At 42.1% G+C, this 6,392-nt stretch overlaps 1 pseudogene; it reads left to right on the forward strand.

Annotated features, from left to right (window-relative positions):
- Positions 1–481: 481 nt before the first annotated feature.
- LOC117905530 lies at positions 482–4,999 on the forward strand (annotated as a pseudogene).
- Positions 5,000–6,392: the final 1,393 nt, after the last annotated feature.

Raw genomic sequence — 6,392 nt, forward strand, 5'->3', positions numbered from 1 at the left:
GGTTTCCTGTGGATGGGATGAGCCCAATAACATAGAAATGGGGAAGAGGCCAGTTTAGCAAATGTCAAGAGGGGGGATGTACAATCTGAGTGAAGACATGGAGATAAAAGCCAAGGTAGCTACCATGGCTAGAAAAATAGAGGAAATGGAGTTGAGAAAAGTTCACAAAGTCCAAGCTTTTTCAGAACCTCAACAACAAGCCAATCCTTGCTCCATCTGTCAGTCATTTGAACATATGGTGGAAGAATGTCCCACCATTCCAGCAGCAAGAGAAATGTTCGGTGAACAAGCTAACCTGATTGGCCAAGGGAAGCCAAATTCAAATGCTCCCTATGGCAACACGTACAACTCTAGCTAGAGGAACCACCCAAACTTTGCATAGAAGCTAAGGCCAAACCCATATCAGTCACCAGCCTAATCAAGCCAACAGAGTCAAGGTCAATCCTCAGTTAAGCAAGCACTCATAAGCCTTAGAAAGGTTATGGGTGACTTTGTGAGTGAGCAAAAATCCATCAACTCTCAACTAAATCAGAAGATTGACAACGGAGAGAGTACATTGAACAAGAAGATATATGGGATGCATAATGAGTTGTCTCAGAAAATTGACAACATCCAATATTCCATCTCAAGGCTCACAAATTTGAACACTGTAAATGAGAAAGGGAAGTTTCCCTCTCAGCCTCACCAAAATCCTAAGGGGATACATGAAGTGGAATCCAAAGATGAGGATTCTTCAAAGGTGAGGGACGTGCAAGCTATTATCACTTTGAGAAGTGGTAAGGAAGTGCATCAACCGGAGCATGATCAGAGGAAGGCCAAAGAAGGCAAGGCCGATAGAAAAGAAGAAAAGAAGAAAGAAAAGGAAGTTCAGATGAAAGAAAGCATCATTCCTAGCATGGATGAGGAACCTCAAATTCTTTTAAAGGAAGGCATGATGAAGAAACACATGCCTCCTCCATTTCCTCAAGCCTTGCGTGGGAAGAAACCGATCAAGAATGCTTCTGAGATTCTTGATGTGCTAAAACAAGTGAAGGTGAATATTCCTTTACTTGATATGATCAAGCAAGTACCCACATATGCAAAGTTTTTGAAGGACTTGTGCACTGTGAAAAGAGGACTCAATGTTACAAAGCAAGCCTTCCTAACCGAGCAAGTGAGTGCTATAATCCAATGCAAGTCTCCAATCAAATACAAAGATCTGAGGTGTCCTACAATCTCAGTCAATATTGGAGGAACCCAAGTGGAGAAGGCATTGCTTGATTTGGGGCAAGTGTTAACTTGCTTCCATACTCTATATACAAGGAGCTGGGGTTAGGAGAACTCAAGCCAACATCGATCACCCTATCCTTAGCTGACCGATCAGTGAAAATCCCCAGGGGGGTAATAGAAGATGTATTGGTTCAAGTTGACAAATTCTACTATCCAGTAGATTTTGTGGTGCTTGATACGGATCCCATTGTCAAAGGGATCAACTATGTTCCAATCATCCTTGGAAGACCATTCCTTGCAACATCCAATGCAATCATCAATTGTAGGAATGGGGTCATGCAACTCATTTTTGGGAATATGACATTGGAACTCAACATCTTCCATCTATGTCAAAAGCACATCCATCCTGAAGAAGATGAGGGCCCAAAAGAAGTGTGTATGATAGATACCCTGGTGGAGGAGCATTGTAATCAGAGTATGCTTGATCAGTTTGAAGAGAATCCAAATGAAAGCCATGAAGATCTTGATGATGGGTTAGCTAAACCCATGGGAATGAATGCCGTTATGTCAAGTTGGAGACAAAATCCAGTGATCCTCCATTTGTTCAACGATGAGGAAGAGATGAAAGAAGCTAAGGAGGCAATCCTTAAGCTTGAATTGAAGACCCTTCCTGTTGAGTTGAAGTATGCTTACTTGGAGGAAGGCAATAAAGCCCTGGTGGTAATTTATTCTTCTTTAACCGTTTCACAAGAGGACAATCTTCTAAGAATCCTTAGAAAGCACAAGAAGGCCATCGGATGGCAAATTTCTGATTTGAAGGGGATAAGCCCATTGATTTGCACACACCATATTTATATGGAGGAGGGAGCTAAGCCAACTCGTCAGCCACAGAGGAGATTGAATCCTCATATGCAAGAGGTAGTAAGGGCTGAAGTGTTGAAGCTTCTTCAAGCGGGCATCATTTACCCCATTTCAGATAGCACTTGGGTGAGTCCAACCCAAGTTGTTCCAAAGAAGTCCGGGATAACCGTAGTCAAGGGGGAAAATGGAGATGAAGTGTCCACACGCCTCACAACTAGTTGGAGGGTGTGCATTGACTACAGGAAGCTGAACACAGCAACGAGAAAGGATCACTTCCCTTTACCTTTCATGGATCAAGTCCTTGAGAGAGTATCTGGGCATCCTTTTTATTGCTTCTTGGATGGGTATTCCGGGTATTTTCAAATAGAGATTGATGTGGAGGACCAGGAGAAGACTACCTTCACTTGTCCATTCGGCACCTATGCTTATAGGCGGATGCCTTTTGGATTATGCAACGCTCCTGCTACCTTCCAAAGATGCATGCTTAGCATCTTCAGTGACATGGTTGAATGAATCATGGAAGTCTTCATGGATGACATAACTGTGTATGGGACTTCTTTTGAGGATTGTTGTTCACATCTTGAAGATGTTTTGAAAAGATGCATAGAGAAAGACCTCGTACTCAATTGGGAGAAGTGCCATTTTATGGTAAATCAAGGTATTGTTCTTGGGCACGTAATCTCAAAGAAGGGTATAGAGGTAGATAGAGCTAAGGTGGAACTAATTGTGAAGTTGCCACCTCCCACCAATGTAAAAGGAATAAGGCAATTCCTTGGGCATGCGGGTTCTATAGGAGGTTTATAAAGGATTTTCCAAGATTGCCAAACCTCTTTGTGAATTATTGGTGAAGGATGCCAAGTTTGAGTGGGATGATAAATGTCAAAGGAGTTTTGAGCTTCTTAAGCAATTCTTGACATCAGCGCCCATTGTGAGAGCACCAAATTGGGAGTTGCCATTTGAAGTGATGTGTGACTCAAGTGATTATGCCATTGGGGCTATTTTGGGACAAAGAGAAGATGGTAAACCTTATGTGATCTACTATGCAAGCAAGTCTTTGAATGATGCTCAAAGGAATTACACCACCACTGAGAAGGAATTACTTGCTGTGGTGTATGCTTTGGACAAATTCAGAGCTTATTTGATAGGGTCTTCCATTGTGGTATTCACGGATCATTCAGCTTTGAAGTATTTGCTAACCAAGCAAGATGCCAAGGCTAGGTTGATTAGGTGGATACTTTTGCTTCAAGAGTTCAACCTCCAGATCAGAGATAAGAAAGGTGTTGAGAATGTGGTAGCTGACCACTTGTCAAGGCTCAACATCGCTCATGACACCCATGGACTTCCCATAAATGATGATTTCCCTGAGGAATCCTTGATGCTTGTGGAGGAAGTGCCATGGTTTGCACACATTGCCAATTACTTGGTCACGGGAGAAATACCAAGTGAATGGAGCTCTCAGGACAAGAAGAATTTCTTTGCCAAGGTCCATGCATATTATTGGGAGGAGCCTTTTCTCTTCAAGTATTGTGCGGACCAAATTATAAGGAAGTGTGTGCCTGAACAAGAGAAGCATGGGATCCTATCTCATTGCCATGGGAATGCATGTGGAGGCCACTTTGCCTCTCAAAAGACGGCAATGAGAGTTCTTCAATCGGGCTTTTGGTGCCCTCACTTTTTAAGGATGCCCATGAGGTAAGTAAAGGATGTGATAAGTGCCAAAGACTAGGCAAGCTTTCAAGGAGAAACATGATGCCTTTGAACCCCATCTTGATAGTGGATCTTTTTTATGTTTGGGGCATAGACTTCATGGGACCTTTCCCTATGTCTTTTGGCCACTCCTACATCTTGGTAGGAGTTGATTATGTTTCAAAGTGGGTTGAAGCTATACCCTGTAGAACCAATGATCACAAAGTGGTTCTCAAGTTCCTAAAAGAAAACATCTTCTCGAGGTTTGGAGTGCCTAAAGCAATCATCAGTGATGGAGGCACTCACTTTTGCAACAAGCCCTTTGAAGCTCTTTTGGCCAAGTACGGAATTAAGCATAAGGTAGCTACACCTTATCATCCTCAGACGAGTGGCCAAGTAGAGCTAGCCAACCGGAAATTAAGAACATCTTGATGAAGGTGGTGAACACCAATAGGAAAGATTGGTTGTTAAGCTCCTTGATTCCCTATGGGCGATAGGACGGCTTATAAGACTATCCTTGGGATGTCACCGTACCGTCTTGTTTATGGCAAAGCTTGCCATCTTCCCGTTGAGATTGAGTTCAAGGCATGGTGGGCCATTAAAAAGCTCAACATGGATTTAACTAAGGCTGGGCTAAAGAGGAGTTTGGATTTGAATGAGCTTGAGGAATTGAGAAATGATGCCTATCTCAACTCAAAAATAGCTAAGGAAAAGCTAAAGAGATGGCATGATCAGTTGGTGACCAAGAAAGAATTTTTCAAGGGACAAAGAGTCTTGCTATATGACTCTAAGCTTCACCTATTTCCGGGAAAGCTCAAATCAAGGTGGGTAGGGCCTTTTGTCATCCACCAAGTGCACTCACATGGAGTAATTGAGTTACTCAACTCAAAAAGTGCAAAGACCTTCAAGGTAAATGGGCAAAGACTCAAGCCCTACATCGAGCCATTTTCCCGTGACAAGGAGGTACTCATCCTCCATGACCCATCACATCCTTGAGAAAGTGTGGTAAGTTGATGAGCTTAGCATGAAAAGCTAAGTGCTCATCTCTTTTTGTTTAATTTTAGTATTACATTCTTGTTTACTTTGCATTTTTAATACTTTTGCACATATTTTGTTTAGGTTTCTTAGTTTTGATTTTATTTTTTATGTTTTTAATGGAGCTTTGATGTCCAATAGCAGGTACGAAAGCTCACAAGCTCACAAATGTGGAGAGAAAGATGAAATAGGGGAGAAATATATCTAAGTCCAAGCTTAAAAGCCCATTTCGCAACTCAAAAAGTGAGTTGCTGAAAATTTGGCAAGGTGAATTTCACTTGCGAAATGCACATTTTGGCAAGATGCAATTTACAACCTCTCGGGATTGCACTTTCGCAAGGAGTAACCAGTGCGAAAATTTTCGCAAGTCATTTTTCACCTTGCGAAATTGTTTTCAAAGCAAATATCAAAATGCAACCTCTCGGATTGGTTTTTAAGGGGAGTAGCCAGTGCGAAAATTTGGCAAGGTGAATTTTCACCTTGCGAAATTTTTTCTTCATGCTTACCAAGGATTTGATTCTTTTTAAATTCATTTTCAAACTTCAATTTTGTAGTTTTAACACTCCTCAGTTCATCCCCGTACTTTGACAAATTTTCAAAATTTTTTTTTTTCATGGCCAGAAACCCTTTTCAAAGCCTTCTCAACTTCATTTTTCATGCATAAAACACTATTCCCCTTGCATTTCCTCTCTAGGCCGCGTGCTTCATTGTTCCAAGGTGAGTAATTTTTCATTTTTCTCCATTTTTGGCTCCTTAAATTGCTTGTTTATGTCATTTCTATGTTTTAGGAACCATAAACATGCATTTTCATCCGTTAAAACCATTTCAAAAATCCATTTTTTTTTCAAATCAAAGACCCACATGGCCGGCCACCATTTTTGCAAAAATCTCTATCTTGCAATGTGTTTTAGGCTCCCAAACTTACTCTATTGCATTTAGAATCATGTTTCCATTAAAACCATACCCTTTTTCTGAATTTTAAACCGTTAAAAATGAAAACTCAAATTCAAAGTAAGCATTGGAAAAGAAGATGAATAGTGCCTGTGAATAGTGCTGTGTGAATAGTGCCCGTTGCCAAATTTAGCAACCACTATTCATGCCTTGCAAATTTTGCACTGGTTACCATTTCAACTGTATTTTTGACACTTTACCCCTGGGATGCTCTATTTTTCGTGCTTATGAGTCTTATTTCAGTATTTATACCATGGCACGGACACGGGGGGCATCCTCTTCAGCTAGTCAACGTGGGGCCCACTCACAGAGAGGTGGTCGTTCTACACCATCTCAGCCTGCCCAAACCCCAGTTCCCTCTACTCAGCATGGGTACGGGACAGACGATCATCTGGGTCTTCCAGGCACCAGTGCCACCCCCTGTGAGCAGTCCTCCACCTAAGAGGACTAGGATTTCAGGACCAGGCGAGTCCTCCAGAGCCCCTCCATCACCTCCAGCATCTACTATCCCAGGCTCTTCACACCTAGCAGAGGTCCTCAAGCGGCCTATGATAGCAGGGCCACCCTCCAGGCAACACGGATATCAGAGACAGGCCATTTCACGATGAGATCTGTATGGAGCATGAGACTCTCCGCCTATTACCAGAGCT

The sequence above is a fragment of the Vitis riparia genome, chromosome 18, assembly GCF_004353265.1.
Source record: "Vitis riparia cultivar Riparia Gloire de Montpellier isolate 1030 chromosome 18, EGFV_Vit.rip_1.0, whole genome shotgun sequence".
Taxonomy (NCBI): Eukaryota; Viridiplantae; Streptophyta; class Magnoliopsida; order Vitales; family Vitaceae; genus Vitis; species Vitis riparia.